Raw genomic sequence first — 22,186 nt, forward strand, 5'->3', positions numbered from 1 at the left:
TCTTCATACAATAAACTATATACTCTTTCGCTCTTGCCATCACCCCTGAGAGAGTTGAGAAGCCACTTCACAGCATCAGTGATGCAGCGCTGTATCCAAGTACAAGCTGAGCAAGATAACAGATCTGTCCCTGGTGGCTCCTGGTTGGCTCTGCACGCTGTCCCAGGATTTTCAGCACCACTACATTCTGGACAGCTCCACACAGAACCAAACAGCAGAATAACAAATGGCGAGAGAGAGATGGCGCTCCTATTCACACCAGAGGACTGATCAATCAGCAGAGAGCTGTAGAAACACCAAATAAATGTCTGATTTGAAAGTTAAAGAAACAGTTCACCCCAAAATCAAATAAATACATACTTTCTCTATTACTTATGCTATTTATTAATCTACATGTGGAGAGTTGCAGATGTCTGCCTTCTCTCGAGTATAATGGGACTATATGGCACTCGGCTTTAGAGCTCAAAGCGCCAAGAAAATACATTTAAAAAACTAAAAGCAATGTCTCTTTCCAGAAATCACGACCAAGTTACTCAAGATAATCCAGACTTTGTTGTGAACAGTTTCATGTAGGAACTATTTTCTTTCAATCAACTCAAACTGCCAACCACATCATTGAGCAGAAGGTAGCATGCAGATTATAGTTTATAGCTAACAGCTAATGCTAGCTCACCCACTGAGCTAACCAAAGTCACAACTCAGCTGGGAAGGACCCCATTAATGTTTACATCTTGGACTGTCAAAAGAACAAGTCTCTCGTCCATGAGCAGGTGTAGGTTGGTTTAAACATTTTAAGGCATTTCTTGATTAGTTTAACAATTTTTAGGCATTACCTTATGTACTATATAGTCTATAGATCTAGCCTGTACTTCGAGTACATTAAGACATCAATACTGCACTTTCTTCTTTGCACATTTATGTTAGGGCAAGTTCATTTGCAGATTCAGATTTTACATTAAAAAACGTTCTGATTGCACAAGTGATCTGAACATAATGCAAAAACAGAACTGTCCAAAACAAAATGTTAATTTTCTTTCTAATCTCAACATTAATCTAAAAAAAATCAAGTTGTTGTTTGTTTTTCATTTTGCCTATAATGAATATCAAGTAGAATAATGAGCCAATTTTAAATTGTAAATGAAGTGTGCGGTGCGTGTCTTTGTGCATGTGTGTGATGAGGCAGCTCAAAGACACGGGGAATCAGAGCCATGTTATGAAGGCAGAAAAATGTCACATAATGTCAAGACTTCCTCATGGGACACTGAGATAAAAGCACCAGCTGTCCAGTTCGACAAGTAACAGGGAGATTTTTTTTTAAAAGTGCTACAAGAAAATTAAAAATAAATGGTGAACAGAACCGAGCATGTGGTGAAGAATATTTCTTTAAGTCAATTAGGCTGCTATTAAAATCTTTTTCACTTGAAAAAGAAAAGCATGGCAGTAAAGGCAGATTATTACAACTTTCTATAATGCTCCAAGAATGTTCTAGAATCAAATATCATTTATTTGATGCCAGTTGAGCAATATTTAGCATATAGTTGGTGCCATTTGGAGGGAATACCTCAAATAAATTAAACTGCTTTACAGAAAAATGGAAATCTTGCCACATTCCTTCACTTGATCCAACAAAAACACAATTTTAAGGCGGAATGTGAAGCTTTTTTCTCTTTGGCAAATGTGTCAGTCTTCTCTCTCTTCGATTTCTCCTCACTTCTCACACAAACAAACACACAGTGCAGGACTGTTTGTGACAAATACTGACTCTTTGGCAGCGTTTCAGCCTCCAACTTTTGAAAGCCTATTAGCAAGCAAACTTCTGTTCACAGTCATAAAGAAAGACGGAGATGGCAGACGAGTGTTCAGCAAACTGTAGAAGTTTAACAGACTCAACATTCAGATTGTATCACCCACTATAATAGACAAGAACCTCAGAGGAGACTTGTAAGACTTGACAACCAAGGATGAATCACGATTGTTAATTTGCATCTTATCATTATTGATGAGTTAACCCATAAGCGGCATTTCAAACATTACTCGTCCTGCACCGGCACTCTTAGGCTGTTAAATCCACATCAATACATCCTATTTTATGATGTTTTGCATGTAAAATCATTCTGCCTAGTTGTGAATCGTAACTGCAGCTGTAAGATAAATGTAGTGGAGCAGATAGGGCAATATGTCAGGTATAAAGCTGCATAAAATTGATGGAACCTAAAAATATACATAATTTCAGTACCTGAATAAATGTAAACACAAATGAGTAAAAGCTATTGTTATATAGTTGCTACAGGAGGAATGGAAGAAAAATGACCAAATTAAAGCAAGCTAGTGAGACAAAATAAAGACAGAGAATCGACGACAGGGGAGGGGAAAAAGGGCTGGCAATTGTTGAAGGGAATTGATGAATAAAAGACAAGGGCACAGAGATAAAGACAGAGGGAGAGGCAGAAAGTAGCAACGTCTGTACAGTCTTGTCAGAAAGCTGACCAACCAGGGAGGGGCACCTAAAGCAGATATGATAACGAATGGAAGTGAGCAATCCATATTTTTGCATAGTGCTGAGTAATCAAAGATAGCGGAAGCTAGAGAGGAAGGAGAGGGGAGAAGGCAAATGGGGGAAACGGGTAAGAGGGTGTGATTAGAGAGAGAGAAAACAATAATAAAAGAGACAAAGAAGAGGGAAAGAAAAAGGAAGGTTGTTTAACAAAGGGGAGAGGAAACACATCACAAACAAGACTAAAAGCTAAATGCTAACACATCTTAGTTTAGCATCTCAGCATGGTATAATTTGTTAATTAGCAGTAATCACACATTTCAGCTGAGGCTGGTGGGAATGTCATTAGTTTTGCATGTATTTGGTCATAAATCAAACCAGTTTCATGGTAATCAATCAAATAGCTGTTGAGATATTTTTGCATAAACACACAAATAGGAAACTTATTTTGGTACCAGAGGAAAAATCAGGGGGGTCGGCAAAGTCATTAGGATTAATCCTCTCAAGAACTTGAATATTTTTACTGAATTTTGTGGCAAAATGCATCCAGTAGTTTCACGCTATTTTCCTCTGAGCCACAATTGTTCACCTCATGATGACACTAAAGGAAAGATAAAGCTCCATTCAGACTTAGGTCAAATATAATTTCAGATATGTAAGACAGACTGTCCGGACAGAGACACATCTGCAGAAATCCAATTGGAACGGCATTTCAAACAACCTCTGCCTGTGGTTTGGATTACATTTCATGTGATTTTGCTGAACAGGGCCTAACAGAATGACCAAAGTCAGTAGGATGTGTTATCTGGGGACCACGAATGTCTGCACAAAATTTCATGTCAATGCATCCAATAGTTGTTGACCTATTTCAGTTGGGACAAAAGTAGTGGACAACCATCCAACAGACCGACACATCTATACTGTAGATCCACACCGCCAGCATGGCTAAAAATATCAGGGGATGTGGTTAAGGGGAGAGAAGAGCGCATCACAAGGGAAACAGAGCCAGAGAGACAAGAAAATGACACACATGAATCGAGGAGACAGAGTGATGATGTGAGAAAGAACAGGGAGGCTATAAAAGAACAAAACCCAGCAGAGATATGTGATTGACAAAAGAACACTGTAGGAGAACAACAAGAAATAGGAGTTGAGTGTGAGAGGTGGCTGGATGGTGGAGAGCAAAGAGGATGAAGGTGGTCGAACCACAATACCACCGCCAAAGATTGGTTGGAGCTGCCAAAAGCCAGAGCTAGTATTAATAGTCATTGTATGTAGATTTTTCACATTTTCATGCCAGTAAGTTGGAAGGCGTCCATTTTTGTAGAATTTGTAGAAAAGGCTCTGAAACTGCATTTAGAACCTGACTGACTGCTAAAATGTTCCACAGAAAGCCATAATGAAATTTATTTTACGGCAGAGAGGAGGCATTTATTTTACTTCTGCCTCAAAGCATGCAGAAGCAGGTTTCATTGCAGGTTTTACAGACTGATACCTTCAAGCTGTTGAGCAAAATCCACCTACACCACACAGCCATCATTGGCCTTCTGAAAGTGGCTGTGGTGACAGACCTGTGTGTCACGCATTCTTAGTTATCTAGTCTTTTTTGTTTTTTCTCCAAGGCTGATGTTAGGCAGATATTGCCTGATGGAGGCAGCAGAGAAAATGAATGTGGAGTTAAAAGGCTGAATCCAAACTTTTGAGAGAATCACTCATTGTCAATTAAGCGAGAACAGGTCAGGACAGAGGGAAAATTATGAGAGAGAAAGTGATAATCAGTTCCCGAGAGAAAAGTCATGACTCACACATAAAAGACCCTCATAATGAAAGCTGTGTGTGTGTGAGCTTACGTGTGTCTATCTGAAGATGAAGAGGGCGGTGGAGCGATTAGATATTGCCTAATGCCAACAAGTGATAATCATCTCCTCCGCTTCATACCTCACCGTCAACTTTATCTCTCATTCGTTCTCTACCATTCTCCTTGGAGAGCTATTTCAGTTTCAGGTCATATCATTAAAACCTTCAGTCAGCTCAGCGACTAAAAACTAAATTAACCCTGCTAACCCTGCTAACCCTCACCTTGTCGTGCAATCAGAGATGTTAGCTCCACAAGGGAAGAAAGAACACCCTGCATGAGCAACAGGCTAACTCAATGGATTTTCAAATTAAAAATTTTGTGTAGTTATGTGTTATTATTTCTTGTCCAGGAGCATTGACTCCTGGAGTCTTGTTATTGTCAGGAAGTTGCCAGATATTCTGCATTCATGAGCTTTAGAGCTGGTGTTTTATTTGTACCTATTACCATTAACTGTTTTTCTAATAACCAATCAATTGTTCTGTATGTATTGGTTCCTCTTTGTGTTGAGAGCCTTTAATGTGGTAAAGCACTTTAAATAAACCTTGGTTTATTTAATTGGTGTGAGCTGCTGAGCTAGACTTGGAGAGAGCCAGGCTAGCTGTTCCCTCTGTGCGAGGCACAAGTGAAACAAAAAATCCTAAACATTTTTTAACTTTCATTTTTGCATCTCTTTTTAGTCATTTTTCTCTTTGTGGTCACGCTGTGTCAGTTTGTGGTAGTTTCTCTTGATGCTTTGGTGTCTCTTTGCAGTTATTTTGTGTCTTTTTGTGGTTGTTTTGTGTCTCCTTGTAGTTTTGTGTCTCTACGGGGTGTTTATTGTCTTGTTGTGGTTATTTTGTGTCTCTAGGTTGTTGTTTTACGTATCTTGGTCTTAACTTCGTCTCTTTGCAGTTATTCTGTATCTCTTGTGACTTTGTGTCTCTCAGTAGTCATTTTGTGTCTCTTTATGGTTGTTCCATGTCTCTTTGTTTTAATTGTCTGTGTCTTTGTGGTTGATTTGTGTCTCTGCCCCCTCAACCCTTGGACCCCTCGGCCTGTGCCCAATTTACCGAATCAGTGATCCATCTGCACTAATCTGCTTCTGGCAGTATCTTCATATTAACCATACAGGCATGAGATTGGTATATTCTCATCTAAAAGAAACGGAATAAGCTTAGTTCCTAAAATAGCAAATTATACCTTTAAATGGGGAAAGGGTAAGCACTACAGAGTAGTAAGTAAATGGGCATTAGGAGATGGAAAACTGTATTCATTTTACCATCAGTGTTGCGTTTGATTGCGTGCCCCTGCCTTGGCACATTTGCTGTAAATTCACTTGTACGCTCGCAAACATCTGACAGCTTTTATATTTATCTGTTCTGTCAGCAGTGTCGCTTTCGATACTGTTTGTTGTTGAGTCTCAGATTTAAGACACAGCAGTGCGTTATGCACCCACAGGCTATGTCATTCTTGCTATTTGTGATGTGTTTATATGCTGCTGTGTTGTGTATACAGTAAAGTTATTTCTGAATCTTAATCACCTACTGGTAGCCCTTTACAGCATGTGGCATAGCATTATGGTCATTTATGGTTGCTCTGTTGCCTGTAAAAGCATATATGATACACATAGTTCTCATGGATTTGTTTTATGTGTGCCCCTATAGACCTGAAGCTCCTCCATTAGATTAATCCTTACCTGGAAACAGTGGTGTGGTGAATAGTATAAACAGGGGAATGGCCACATATTTTTCTGTTGATTTAAAATACACCAACATATCAGCTAAAAAAGCCAATATATAGGAGTATCTGGCACTTCCTCCCCAGAAACCTACCCATCTGCCTAGTTGTACACCCACTTAATCAACTCCCATTACACCACTGCCTGAAAAGAAAAGACAAATGAACATAGCTGTTTTTTGCCCAAAAAGGTGCTTTAAAATGGGCTTTGTATTGTTGTATTATAATCATTTGTCGTAAATTGTGAACTCCGGTTGTTAATTTACTCAATATGCAATGAAATCAGCAAATGAAGCAGGTGGCTGTCGTCTCACACTTGTCAAAATGGAATTGTTAAGATATTCATGGATGGGGAACAAGTGAGATGAGCCATTTAACATCTGTTTTAAAAGACGCAAAGCTCACAGGAGTAAGCAGCATGTTAAGCAAATCTGTGTTTTGGCAAGGGAAAGACGGATTTGATCTCTGTTTGTTGACTTAAGACACAGTTGCCAGGTGTGAATGTAATCCAAATAAATCCCTCACGTTGCACTTGAACCTGCCATTGTGGGAGAAGACGATGAGCAGAGGGAAATTGGGTTATGAGGCAGCGTTTCTACTTCTACTGGAGGGGTTTTCATGTCACAGAAGTGGGAGGGAAAATGAGGTAACTTTGTTGGGTGACTTGCGGGAGTCTTGACCTGGTTATACTGAGCTTCAATCCATCTATCTGTGTGATGCCATCAAAAGACTGATATCCCACCAGCACAGTGACATTTAACCTGCCTCCCTCTCTCTTTTTATCTCTCCCAAACACACATGTATCTTCATGTGCTCACTCAGTCCCTCTCTTCCTCTCTCTCTCTCTCTCTCTCTCTCTCTCTCTCTCTCTCTTCCTCTCTGGTTCACCCTCTCTTTTACAGTATGTAGGACATTGAGTGTATATAGATAGATATTTTCAGTGTCTTGGTCCCCAGGAAATTTCACTGGGAAACTTCCAAAGAACAGATCGCCCCACTTTCTTGCCACTAAACTGGAACGGCCAATTTCCTTCCCTCCTTGTTTGACATCTACACACAAAATGGCACCCTGATGCGCACAAATGGACACTAACCTCCAAACAGCATGTTTGCAAGTGTGTGTGTGTGTGTGTGTGTGTGTGTGTGCGTGTAAGGACTCACATGCACCACTTCAATCCCCCATGAAGCTGTGCAAACAGATGGATAAAGGCTAATAATGTGTGTATGTGTGTCGTTGACCCTCTGCTCAATTGAGAACATATGTAATCATCCTAGAGCACTGAGGCATCCACGAGGGAGCTTTACGTCACAGAAAATGTCAATCTAAACTGTAGGGACCCAGGGGATCTTGAGCGAATGAGAATGAAGCCACGTGTTCTACACACGTTCTGATGTAACCCTCCCTTGCGCTATCAAAGTAGGATGAGCACCGGTGGAGGAACCTGGTTTCAGCTTGAGAGGAAAGGGAGGGGAGTACAACAGCGTCACTGGGGTTCTCATCATGGAAATCTCACAGAATTAAGCCCAGGACAACTCTGAAAAGAAGACCAGCACATTTTGTGTCCCAGAATCTCCTTTCTGTCCTTGTCGAACCTACACCCAGCTTGTGAGAAAGAGCACCTACAGCAAAGCTAGTGGCTCTGTTTGAGCTAAATACCCATTATCTTAGTTTATCCTGAAAAATGTACTGTCCAGCACTAAACAGAAAGTAAACTAAACAGCTGATGGAAATTTCAATGGATCACCAAAGTTGTTACATTTAGGATTCATCATCTGGGAACCATGAATGTCTTTACCAAAGTGTGGACCAACCCATCCCAATTTAAACTGCTAGAAAGAAACAAAAGTTATTCTTCTCTGTATCTTGGATATATGCACAAACTCTCACAGCATCCTATTCAGTTGTTGTTGAGATATCTCAATCTGGACCAAAGTCGTGGAAAGAGCGACTTCATAAAAACCATAAGTATATCATAAACATCTGGCCTCTTACTTTCAAACATCCGACTCTGAGACTATAGGGTTACTTTAGCTCATATTGTAATGTAAACAAGTAAGTAAACAAAGGCCAAAACACTTCAACTGTAAAACACTCGCCAACACATTCATCCTTACAAGAAATCAAAAAGCTTTCACACTGACAATAAGCCCAAAGACATCCATCCAATTCTGCCTCTCTGATTTTTGAGGATCAAACGATACGGGACTGTAGTACAGGAAGAGGATTTAGAGACATGTTGGGGGAAAGCAATAAAACAAACTCCCAGAGGGTTCCCTATATATAGACAACAGTGGATTATAGTGGAGATGTGAGTGGGTGTAAGACGCTACATAAAGACACAAGAAAGAAATGAGCGTGTGAGCTCTTCCTGAGGGGCAAGAATGACCTCGTAGTCTATTTCCCTGTGGTTCAAAATGGTGTATATCTCAGGCTACCAAACAGGTCTCACAACCCTGTGCCTATTAAGGTATTTTCTGGTCCAAATGTTGTTTTCCAGACTATTAAGCTCAGTTTAATAAATGTTAGCTCGAAGCAAGGCTAGTCAAATGTGACAAATTATAATCAGCACCAGTAATTTATAAAGATTTATCTTTCTCCCGTGCCTTTGAGCTTCTATTCTATACCCCTGTTGTAGACTGCAAAGGTCACCTGCAATATTAATCTGTGTACAAATGTTACTACATTGCTGATATTCCTTGAGCCATGAGGTTAGCTCATTTGCTTACTTATTGATCAAACAGGGGTCGGATTATTTACAAGCAGCTGTCAAATCTTGACAGCCAATGAATGTCAGAACCACAAACAAAGCAACCTATTTCATTGAGCAACAGGGTATGACTCTTATTTTGGAAAGCTAGTGTAACATACTGTTAAATATATTATAATTGTGTTTTTAATCTTGAGCTAAAATGTCACTGTATGAACTGACTGCAGGAATCTTCTGCAATTTCAAAAGTAGTGCAGCCACACTGCATTTCTCAAAAATCACTTGCTTTATTGCCTTTTTACACAGCAAACGTTGGTCATATCACTATGTTATAATTTCCCAAAATACCCATCAGACCCAATCAGAGCACAATGACAGCTGTCAATCATGACATTACACCCTTGTTTTATGGCATCAAATAATAAGAAAACCAAACTTATCAGAAAAATTAACACTTGAACAAACATCAGCATGATAGAACTACCTAAAAATACAGAAACTAACAATTTGGAAATTTTTAGATTACACAGAATGCATACTCTTATCAGTAGTGTGGATTTTTGAAAAAAAATATGTGCATTCGTCTGATATTCCAATAACAAGTTCATAGATTGCAAATACTTGATTGTACTGTTTGTAGTTTCTGAGATATACAGCCATTTTCTTATCATACTATATTTGGTCTTTAGGCACATTGGGACTACTGTATTTTTTCCGGCAGTACTCCTCTGTGCCCAAGGACTTAATAAAATATGACAAGAGATAGTTACTTTGAAAATGTCTTAAATTTTGTTCTTACACAAGCCCAAAGAACACTTCCACTACAGTAAAACATTTCAGTTGTGGGCACAGATGGATTAATTGAATCATATTTGCCCTGTAAAATGTCTGAGAAAAGTGACAAATGCTCCTCACAGTTTCTGAAAGCCTGAGGTCACATCTTCAAGTGTGTTTTTTAGTGGGATCAACAGTCAAAACCCAAAGATATTCAATTAGCACATGAAAGACAGAAAAGCAAACTGGAACAAGATAATGTTCGATAATTTAGCTTTAAAAAATGATTGAAGATGATGAAAATAATTGTTTTTCTGTCATTTAACTACTTGATAAATTGACTGTCGATTGCAGTCTTTTACAAGCACAAACATTATTTCTCTGCATGCATGTAAGAGGCCACAGTGTTTGTTAAAGCTTCTCTATTCTCCACAGGAGAGACAAAGACAGTCAATCAGCTAGGGAGCTAGTGAGCTGAGATCACATTCAAATAGCCTGCTAATTAATCAACTTTATTCGTCATCGCCACTAAATCTCCACGGGGCTGCTCAGAATCTGTACTTCTTTTCTGCTAGCAGCTACATGTACTGCCTGTTTCAAAGAGCTACATATGCTGCCTGTTTCAGAGAGCTGAGTAATATCCTAAATAACACAGACTCATCTCTCTTGTCTGGCTAAAGAGCTCAAGTGGTGGCTGGGCTCAGAGTGGCAGGACCCACTTGCTGTTATCTAGGGCCGCACTGAGGGCCAAGTTGGGGCTATTAGGTGGCGGCACATGGGGAGCTCATGAATAAATAAGCCAGCATGGGAGTAGCTGTAGGGGAGGAGACTTCCTGAACATACGAGGGGCTGTGAAATATTAAAGGTGGATGCTGTTTCACGGCTGCAGGCACCAAATGGGAGGCTGACCATGTGGCAACCTCCAGGTCGTCCCTTTTTGTTTTCTGCAAGCCAACAGGAAGCAAATCACCCGTCCAACTTCACATGTCTCTTTTGTTCACGTTCACAAGAGCCTGCTGGATTTCTGTCTTGCTTCTCTCTTCAGAACAACGTCCTTTGAAGTCCTGTCAGAAAGCACCAACCGTCAGCAGAGTCTGTGTAGCAATGCAAGTTTTGATCTGGACCCGCTGGGAGTTGACCAAAGCTGGGGTTGTGATGAGCGTACAGCTCTAACAAAATAAAAGAAGCCGGGTTTTATATGCTGGTTGGAATTAAGCATCTCCAACCAGGACACAAAATGAGAGCTGTGATTCAGAGTCTCTCATACAGTGTCTAACAAAATGAGGTAGAATGAGCAGAGGGCCAAAAGCTGGACAAAGCTGTCATGGATTGACAAAGCCTTGTTTGACCGAGTGAAAGGAGTTTTTTTTAGCTCCCTGCGGTTCAGCAACGGCTGAATCAGCACTTCTTGCAGGAGGGTCTGTGGTTTTACGTTTCAAGGCATTTGAATGGAAAATCTATTCCCTCAGACAGATACAGCATCCCAAATAGACACATCACTTAACCACTTCTTTCTCCCACTCTATACTTAGCAATCATCTGGGATGGGATTCTTCCATACAGAATAATGCCAGTTAATTGTCCACACTGAGTTAACATACACATACAGTGTATATCAACTAAGATTTAACATTACAAGTGACATTCACATGACAGTCACATGTTACTGCAACCGTAAACGTTGATCATTGATTAAAGCAGAGTAACACAGTGCAGTGTATTTAAGTAAAACTTAGTTGCATTTAATTTGAGTCATTTTTACATGCTACTTTATAGTTAAACTCCACTACATTTCAGAAGCAAATATGGTACTTCACTACATGTATATGGCAGCTGAAGTTCCTGGTCACTTTGCAGTGTAAGATTTTCCATCCATTTTTTAAAATGTATTTTATTTTTTATTTTTTAAATGGCTAAACAAAAAATACTTATTTCGCTTTCAGTCTGATAGCAATTGCAAAGTAAAGAAGATTAAAATAATTTATCCCCATTCATTTTATTCCACATTAATACCAACGCAATGGGTTGGCATCTTGGTTATGTTTAGCCACCAAAACCACATGGTTAAGGTTAGGTAAAAGATCATGGCTTGGGTATTTTAATAAAAGTTTGGGAAAACATAAACTACTGGACACAGTAACATTGTTTATATAGAGAGTGATGTTAGAATGTGACGTATTTACGAACAGGTTAACTTTAAACTTAAAAAAGGCTTAAAATAAAAAAATAAAAACACGAACGGGACACGCACACCGGTCGCTTTTGTGATAATCTGGTGTCTGTTTTTTTTGGGCATTATATAGCTTTATTGATAGAGAGATATTCAGAGTGAAAGGGTGAGACAGAGGGGAAGACATGCGGGAAAGGGCTCTGAGCCGGATTCGAACCCGGGCCACCCGCTCACCCGCTGGTATGCGCTCTACCAGGTGTGGCACCGGAGACGCCCCGTCTGGTGTCTGTTTGACCTATCCAACCACACTGACCTTCCTTTAACAGACTGTGGCACTTGTCATACTATGTCAACAGCCCAGTGCTAAAGCTTAAGGGTCCCGATTAGGTTTCATATAAAAGTTTCTGTGATACTCGACAGGCATTGTGGCTTTTACTCACAACTGATCACAGAGAAGTCCCATGTCATGGGACAGTACAGCTGTTGCATGATATTACTGTTCTTTACGTCCTACTACTGTCTTGTTAAAAAAAACAATTCACCTTCTTGTCCTTAATTTCACTATTCCACTGGGACTCGGCCCCTGTAGATGTGCGACTGTCATCTGTGTTTCTTTTTATCTGCCTGAAGAGCGACATATAAGTGACAAAAAACGCAGAGTAGCCAAAGATCGGCGAGCCACAGATTTAATCAGACTTCACAAACCCCAACCATAGAGGGGGAATGCCGTCACATGTTTGCTGTTTTAATCTAAGCTATATAGGTCAATCAATATGGCTTCACATCAAACATCTCCTATAGGCTATATCCCCTTTGCTACCATCCATGTGTTCCTCCAAGCATTCCCAGCTTTTGCCTCCTTCTTCTCTCTCTCTTTCACTCATTCTCCTTTTATAGCTTGGACTGACAATTTCAATAACTTTCGAATGATCAGCAGTACTTCTTTTTGTTCTCCTCTAATAAAACAACTGACCTTTGCAGGGATCAGAGGAGGACATGTGTTGTATTGCGTGCTAATGCCACGCTGTAAGACTGAGCATGCTATTGTGAATGTGTGTGAGTGTCTGTGCTCATGTCACCATCAGATCCCCCCAGGATTGCCTACCTTGAGGGAACTCACACTGTCTGATGTCCGGGCGAGCTGGCAGGATGTACTCTATCTCATATATAACCACCATTCACGCTGCCACGGCCCCCTTCCACTGTTACTATAAATACTGCCAGCTGTGCTTCCATTATTAATGCAGCAAGACGCCCAAACCTTCCCTGGCCCGAACATCGTCGATTCATCATCTCCCATAAACTTTAAAACACCCACTGCTGCCTACTGCTGGTGCAAACTGACACACATAAACAGGCAGATAAGGTGCATGCTCACACACCAACACACACTTCTGTCCATGACAAGTTCATTGGTGGAGGAGGAAGCAGGCAGTGAGGGAGAATCAGCATGAAAAACCAAAAATAACACGTTGTATCCTGATGACAGATCAGTTACTGTTTGAAAAAGACTGTAATGCAGTATGGAAACAGGGCTGGAGCTCAGTGGAGATGAGGTGAATTAGGCTGTGTCCTTTGTTGCTGGGATGCATTCACAAATGGAGATATAATAATGTTATTTAGAGAGGTTGCAGAGAAAGAAAAAGAGAACGAGGGAGAGGGACTAATAAACTGTTTTGTAATGTCAAAGCTAATAACTACATTAGAAAATGTAGGGTCAAAAGTTAAACCACGCACACTGCTTTTTCCAGCAGCTGCAGATGTTTCCTGACAGGGTTGTACTCAAAGAGATGCAGCTCAACATCTTTCAATCAAAGCAAAAGTAGCACACCTGACATCAATTTGAGTTTGCACAAAGCGCCGAGTCAGACACAGTGACAGTTACGTCAACAGGAATCTCAACAACACCGCAAAGGTCCTGGAGTGAACTGACAGGCCGGCTGACATCAATTTTAGCATATGGACAACTTCTGACTGAAACTGTCTCAAATCACAATATTCATCAAATGACATGGAGCAGGACTGAGAGGCTTTGATTTGCAAGACTCTTCTATTGGAAAAGAGGAGTGTGCAACGTGAACACATACTGACAAAAAAATTGATGTGACTTCAATATGTGGCACAATGCCTTCAACAGCTTACACAGATCTTACACATTTAACTGTTTGGTTGAATCAAATAAGCCTCTCACAGATAAAAGAACATGAAACACTCGCTTTGGTTGGATACTTTTTGAACGCTGCTCTCTGTCCTATCAGGTATGTAGTGCTGCTCTCAAGGTTTATGGGAATAACAGTGAGAAAAAATTAAGGATTTCCAGCAAAACACATGGAAGCGTTTGTGTGTTGAACTCATTTGGGGTCACAACAAGAATATGAACTGTGTTTTTCTGCGGACTTAATTAATCACTGCATCACAAATCTGCCTGCCATAGCACTTATAAATAAGATCAAGGTAAAACATAAAAAAATCAAAGACAAATTTATCTCAATGTTGGTCAAGGTGACAATCCCGGAATTTCCAAGTTGTATTTACCACCTGAAAGCTGATATGAACAGTGCTTTCAAGTAAGAAGCTCTTATCTACTGTATGTCTTTCCCACAGGACCTGGATGCAGCATTAGATCCTGCGGCTGATGCTTATGCTGCTGCCTTCAATCGTGCACAAACACAAACACACACACAAATCACACCCCACCCTCCACTCTGATCGTCATCCCCGGCCAGCACTGCTCCGCTGCTGCCATGCATCTGCTGCTGCTAAATATAGCAACCCCACTTTGATGATGCAGCGGTGACGGTAGGGAGAACTCAAAACCCCACTCTGCCCCCCACACACACACACACACACACCTCTCAATGGCGCAATTAGCCCTAATAAACTGAGAGTGAATTCATGATGCATGGAGAAGTCTGACCAAAGTCCTCCAAAACCCCCTCGCCCAGCCCCCCCACCATCCTCCTCTCTCATTACCATGAAGAGGAGAATTTGCAGCGGGACAGATGTGATCTGTTTGTGACGAGACGAGGTAGAGGAAAGTGAGAGAAGAGAGAGCAACATAGCATTAGAGATTAATGACAGAGGTACAGTTTGTGTGTGTGTGTGTGTGTGTGTGTGTGTGTGTGGTAATAGGAGGGGGGTATCCCCTTGGGATCCAAAGCCTGCCTGGGGATCATTTCCATGGAGATAAATACACACACTTGCAGAACACTTTGAGGTGATCATTAACTTCTGTGCTCTAATGACAAATAAACTTAAAAAACACATCATCCAGCATGACAACCACAACTTTTTTTTAAGGAAGTTGCAGTGCCATCGTTTACTATTACTGTTCAGACTCATTTTCAAAATTGCCTTGTGAGTAAAATGTCTGTCTGCTACTCCATATGGGGCTGAACAATACTGTAAAGTAATCAAACTGCACTTATGTCTAGACCAATATTGCCATTGCGATTCTGTATGCAATTTTTAAAAAGTTTATTCACAGCCTAGTTGCCAGAATAAAAATGTTGGCATTTTATGTTTCTGCAAACCACAGATACACTAATATGAAACATTTATTACACCCTTTAGCGCATGTATGAGATGCACCATGCTGGTGATGTACAATGAGGTGAAAGGTTTGGGCCTGTTTAAAAATGTTCAAACGGTTTGATAGTAACCCTCTGAACCTCAAGTCATTTCATGGCATTTTTTTGCTCTTTTTACATTCTACTCACGGCCTAATTACTTGTATTTCACTGCAATATATAAAATAAGAATGTCAGAGAAATATGTCAGTAAACTTCAGTAGAAATTATTAATTACTTACTATTAATAAAAACACAAATGCCACCATGAATATACTTGGTCTTGACATCCATTAATACATGAAATTGTAGCATAAAACATTTGTGCGCTCCACTATCTATTTGCGTCTCTGCCAACATATACATATATACAAAAGTGTGTATGATAAGTCAGTATCTAACCATAACACTGAATTGCCAATACTTATTATTCAATCAGTAGCTGCAGAAGTGGGTGCAATCATTTGAACTATAGAGAGATCAGCCGCAGACACTCCCAGAACCCAAACAACAGTAACAGTATAAATTGAATTCCAGAGGTATGTAAACGCCACAGATTAACATGGCTGATGGGTGATTTTGTCCTCATCTTAAACACAGCAGTTTGAACACTCATACGAACACTGTGGAGCTACACTTACTCCTAAACGTCACCTTCATTAAAATCAAAGAAGATTTGTTTCACGGCAGACAGGCATCAATTTTCTACATCACGCCAGGTAGAGAAAAATATACTGTTGGTAATGACGGCGTCTCCCAAAAACCCTGACAGCCTATTAACACCAGACAGAACCATCACTCCAGAATGATGAAACAATCGCAGACGGTGAAATGATTAACAGAGACAGAGCGACTGGATAAGAGATAGGTAGATAGACGTAAACGACAGAAAAGAAAAGGAATAAGGAGAAACAAGAGAGAGGACAACGCTGAAGTAGGACAGAGCGCAGGGGAGGCCTGTCTGTCCCAGATCAGTCGTCTACCGCCGGCAAAAGATGGAGAAGGAATGAGTGAGATGGGAAAAAAAGAAAGAAAGGAGTGAGAGAGTAAACGAGATGGCTAAATCTAGAGTTATGAACTACATCCCCTTCTGAGCAGCGTAGCAAATATTGAAAAGAAAGTTAAGCTCCACTCACTGCACTCGGGCAAATATATTAGGAGAGAGACTGAAATGTATACAGGTGCAAAAACCTCAGAGAAAATAAGGCTCTGACTGTGGGACTTTGACAAGTTTTCAGCACAGCAGCAACTGAACACAAGGATAATCAGTCCAGGAGACACAGCATTTACCTCCTTTTCTCTATTTGAAATATGAAAAAGGAATCTGAATAAACATGACTTGAAGTAATCCAAAAAAATATCAAAATCTATCATCGTCAAGGTCTTTTTTTCCACTTCCATGCAGGTAAGCTCTGCCCTAGTCTGCTGATAAATTGTCTTTTTTCCAAGCTTTGTTGAACTCAATGAGTGGCGAGAGGAGATTTTGGTCCCCTGATCCCCAAAGAGGGAACTGCACGGGTGAAAATGTCAACTGTGTGCTGTGTCCTCTCTGTGTGTAGTGGAACTTAAGTGTGGTGTTCCATAACACTTTCCGCCCAAGAAGGAATTAATGGTATTTCCCTGCTAACGTGGGCTGAATGTTAATTCTTCTACTCGGGTGGCAGTTCATGGCTGTTAGCTGGACCTTGACTCTCTTTGTGCCAAACAACATCTGAAGTGCAAACGAATCAACACTCAACAGTTTTACCAGATCAGCTCAGCTTCCACAGGCCAAATTAATTGAGCTTGCAGTGAGACAAAGAAAACAGATTCAGACTCAGCTGAACTGGGCTGAACCTCTGATCCTCACCACACTGACGGACCAGTTTGATGCTGAGTTTTGTCTTTTTTTCCCATCATTCAAAGGCATCAAACATTGTTTTAATCTGACCAGCCTGAGGACTCGCTAAATGAACAGCTAGATGTTCAGTGTCACACTGGTTTCACAGTGAAGGGATAGTTTTAATCAAAGTAAGGCCTGCAGTGCACACGTACACAAGTATTTTTGAAAACGGTTCCTTCATTCTCAAAAAAAATTAAATCCTGCCAACACAAGCACTGTTTTAAAACATTTTCCATCCAAAACATAAAAACATAATCAAAACGCTGTCAAGAGCCTGCCAAACTAACAGACGGGGATATACTCCTAACCCTCAAGCCATGATTACCAATTATGCAAAAAGGAGTAGAAGATGTTGACTGATTAAAAAGCCTGGGAAAAAAAGGCTGTCAAAGCCAGAGGCAATGTCCGGCCCTGAAAAGTGAAGCCAGTTAGCTATCGTTAGTGTTAGCTTGTATGTAGCTTAATTCTGGCTTCCAGTCTACCTCTGTGCTGGTTACAAAAAAGCCAATTTGTTGATGGCCATAAACCAAGATGGCAACAGCCTAAATGCTGATCACATAGGCTCCAAAACCAAAGTACACAAACCAAGAGGTGACATCACGGTGATTACATCTACTATTTTATACAGTCTATGGTGACAAGTCAAAAACTTTGTTTTCCCTGTCTATAAAACTGAAAACAGAGTATCTGAACATCTTTATCATAGCAGTCTTGACCTCTGCCACAAAACAGTGCCATTTCTGTGATGATAATCATATTAATTAGGAAAAAGTATGTGAGAATAAAGAAAGTTCTCAAAGTCAAGTAAATGGGCGGTTATTATTCTACATCACACATCTCTGCCTTTAAAATTGCAAAATCGTCAATCAAATGTAAAACTGATTGTACTGCTTTGATCCAACACGTGTAATGAAATGTGATTTTTTTTGTATGAGCGAATGAAGCACCACTGAAGTTGACTTATGGAGAGCTGGTAGTAATAAGTTAGCGAGTAGCGACTGCTTGACATCAGTGTGTGATGAGTGTTTGAACTTAGAGCACCACTAAAAGCAAAGACTGAGTCATGTATCTGTTGCACAGAATAATCACTACACATTGTCAAAAGCACTTCACTTTTATGCATCAATAAAGACTACAGGTGTCTCCAAATGCACCACTAATGAACTGATGGCGGGGTTAAAGTATTCACTAATAAAAATTGCCCTCATACTGTGTAATATTGGCTGTCTTCTCTGATGATCCACTCTGCCATCCTCTACCTACATGTCCCTAAGGCGACACATCACATACAGAGAATGAATAGCATGTGTGAGTTACTATGACTGTGTGTGTGGGCGATGTGCCCATATGCCATTGTCCAAGCCTCTGTTTAAAGAACCTGAACACACAGCAACGTCTCCTGCGATCAAACGCCCCCAACAACAAGTTATTTGCAGTTCAACTTTCAATTCTGCAACATTATGCTGAAATTCTCTGCGCTGCTCTGTGCAACACTATGCAATACAGAAGTAGCTCACGTGTAATTATGTATGCCCTCTAAATTGTTAAATTGACCTGCCATTCCTTTCCTGTGGTCTTTCTTCAATAGCGACAAAGGCATCTATAGATAGACGAAACTCAGGTGGAGAGATAATGACAGGGGCGAGCCAAACACATGTTTCCTGCTGGCAGGGTGACCCTTTTCTTGTAGAGGCAGCCGCTCAAGTGAGAAGACAGCAGCTTGAACATCCGCTATCAAAATTCATCTGCTGTTTAATGCATGGCAAAACAGTTGCTATATCTGCTCCTGAGTGCATGATTCTACACAGGTGCATCTGTGTCCATGTTCATCCATGCATTCACTGGGTTACACACTATAGTCAGTATGTCAGGGTAGCCAAAGTGTGATTTACTGGGCGATTTTATGCACTGGTTAGCCTTTTAATGTGAACACCGAGCAGTGAGCTGTGCACCAGATTTTCAGCACCCCTTGGTATGCATAAAAATGTATGTGGGAGGGATTATCAGTTTGACACGATAAATCCAAGAGCTGACAAGCAACATCTCTAATACATCTACCTATATCTGTTTTTATTGATGGTGCAACATAAATTGTCTGATTCCTGTCTTGTCTTTGCCTCGTCCACAAATCTGTGTCCCTCCACTGCTGCCTCCTCCTCTTTTTATTCTCCCACTTTTTCCCCTTTTTCTTCTGCCTCTCTGTAAAGCTGGGATAGAGGATTCATCTGCTGCCATCAAGGAGGAATCCACTACCAGACACTGCTTTGTGTCCCTCAGTCGATCCATTCAATTTCATTTATTTCCAAGTGTATATTTTGTGCAACTGCTGCATATCTTACTGTTAAAGCTGGGATATTACAACCATGTGAGAGAGGAGTTAACATGTCACATCAATGCAGTAAACTTGAACATGCAACCCCCTCCCATCCCCTGCTGCACACACATACATACACACACACACACACACACACACACATACACTCTTTTGACTCCAACAATATCCCTCCACAAACATGAAATCATATCCTCCTCTGCTCTGCCATGCACCCCCCTCGATCTCCATGCATGTCTCCTTGAGAGAAAAGCAGAAAAGAAAGAAATCTTTCTTACTGTCTTCTACAATCCCTGATGAAATACAGAAATCCCTCCTCTGGCAAAAGGGACAGAAGTAGAAAAGAGAGGAGGGGGAGCCCAGCGGTTGCCAGTTGCAGAGGAATAAGGAGTGAGGAGGGGCGAGCAAGAAGATGATGAAGAAGACAATCACTGCTGCAACAATGAAGAGCCTCCTCCTCCACAGCCGCCGCCGCCACGAGAAATTACAAGGTGTCCGGCGTGCCGCTGTACGATGAGGGATGGAGCATTATCCTCGGCTCCCAGCCCGTCCTCCAGCAGCAGCAGCTCTGTAGTAACACTTCTATCCGCTCGGTCCGGCAATCTCCCCATCCCTCGCTGGCTCGCTATCCTCCCCTCCTCCCTCCCTTCAGCATGCTCAGAGTCCCTCTCTCTCTCTTTTTCTCTCTCACTCCTTGTACTGGTTGGTTGGTTTCTCTCCCTCACCCCCCTCCCATACCTCTCTCTTTCTCTCTCTTTTGTCCCCCTCCTCCCTCCATCTCTCCTCCATCATTACCCGGATACAGGGCATACCCCTCCCTCCCTTTATCTCTCTCTCTCTCTCTCTCTTTGATGTTTTGGAGTTAGACTCTTAGCTGTGAAAACTCTGTTTTTTTCCTTCTCAGAGAACTGAGAAAACACAGAGGGATCCACCCAACATTGCAGATACACACAGATATAAAAGATTATCCAATAATTACCACGCACTATCAACAACAAAACCAGACACATCAATTAAAACAAAATTTCATATTTTTAACGGATTCCTTCTGTAATCCAACAATTAAATCCAAATCAAAATATACAGTCTGGACAATCTGCAGCAGCCAACATGTGTATTCTCTCTCTCAAGCACACACGCACAGAAATATGAATTAGGAATGAAAGAGATGTGTATAAGAGGATGAGGGAAGCCACTGCTGCAATGCTTATTACCATACGTAGAAGGGGGGAGAGGGAGGAGAGGACTGTGGGTGGAGAGGGAGCCTTCTACTGACGAGCTGAACTGAATAGCAAGTAGAAATCAACTCCATTATACCAATCAGTGATGAGTGAAGCATGTCAAACTCGCCTCTTGGCTTTGATGAGCTAACACCTTTTTAACTGTTGGGGATGAGGAAGAAGAGGGGGTCATCAAGGCTGGATATTGTAACAATTATCACAGAAAAAAAAACAGATGTTTTTCAGATCTTCCTCTTGTTGTAGAGGGTGGTAACTATGAAATCTGTGCTGGCTTGCATGAAACACAGTATGCAAGAGATCCTACAGCCCCCTACTAAAAAAAAACATCTGCTGGATAAATTCCCCCAGCGGAAGACCGTCTGGTTACAGTTGATGTTGACAAGTGCTACACTGCATGTCAAATGTTGACAAAATGTAACTGGTTCACAATCCAGTGATGAATCTAAGATGGAAAACTCTCTGGCATCCAGTTTTCTCACACTGTTGCATTATGAAAAATTACTGTTATGAAAAATTACTTCTTTTTGGATTCATATTCCCTGTGTCAGTGTGCATTCTGATAAGCATTTCTTATAAATCTTACTGTACATCCTAAATTGTTTACATGTTTTTTTAGAACTATTTCCCAGACTTGTGCAGGTCTGTGTGATCTTTCAGGTCATCCTGTAACTGTGATGTATAGTTACATTTTTCCTGTTTATGGATTCTTCTCTCGTCTCAAGAAACAATATTTCTCTACTTAATCTCATACTGAGGTGCTGTTTTATTTGTTTTTGCACCATTTGTCATGTTGTGTTTTCCATTTTCCTGAAAAAGACCTTGTTGGGTTGAAATGTTGCCTTTCAGTCAAATACACTTGCACAAGCTATAATTCAATGGGCTGATATAATCAGGGCTGCAGCTTACCATTGTATTTCTTGACTAATGTGACTACTATTTTCTTAATTTATCAATTAAATGTTTACATGACACAGTAGACGACTGTGAAAACCATCACTGCTCAAGAATCCAAGGTCCTGTTTCCAAATGTATTACTTCTAGGGATGCACGAAATATAGCAGTACCGATAATTTAGCAGTAGATAACAGGAACATTTTTTATTTTCTATTACTCTGATAATGAAACTATAGCCGATAAATTATCATTTGATAACACAAATCCAACAAACACAGCACCTACACACTCTGAGACAGTCGTGGGCCTTTGCTAGTCATCAATAAAAGTAGCAGTATTTAACATAAATTCTTAGGCTAAATGGTCATTAAAAGTATGTTTGTAAAAAAAAATGTTTAATTTAATAGAAATAATAAATAAACATTCAAGCTTTTGATGTGTTGATAATAGCAATGTCTATGGAATATTAAATAATCCATTTTTGCTCACAAAATCTTACTCTAAGGTGCGTATTAACTTCAGGTTTAAACCTTTTTTTTAAAATACAAA

The 22,186-nt window shown here is 40.6% G+C and overlaps 1 protein-coding gene across 1 annotated transcript in view; it reads right to left on the bottom strand.

Annotated features, from left to right (window-relative positions):
- shank1 (SH3 and multiple ankyrin repeat domains 1) overlaps positions 1 to 19,922 on the bottom strand; it is an 87,991-nt gene extending 68,069 nt beyond the window's left edge. Inside the window, exon 1 of the mRNA XM_059348044.1 lies at positions 19,781 to 19,922. The gene's annotated coding sequence lies outside the window, so the exon portion shown is untranslated. The remainder of the gene's footprint in view (positions 1 to 19,780) is intronic.
- Between the last annotated feature and the right edge of the window lie 2,264 nt (positions 19,923 to 22,186).

Source organism: Centropristis striata, chromosome 13 (genome assembly GCF_030273125.1).
Source record: "Centropristis striata isolate RG_2023a ecotype Rhode Island chromosome 13, C.striata_1.0, whole genome shotgun sequence".
In the NCBI taxonomy this organism is placed as follows: Eukaryota; Metazoa; Chordata; class Actinopteri; order Perciformes; family Serranidae; genus Centropristis; species Centropristis striata.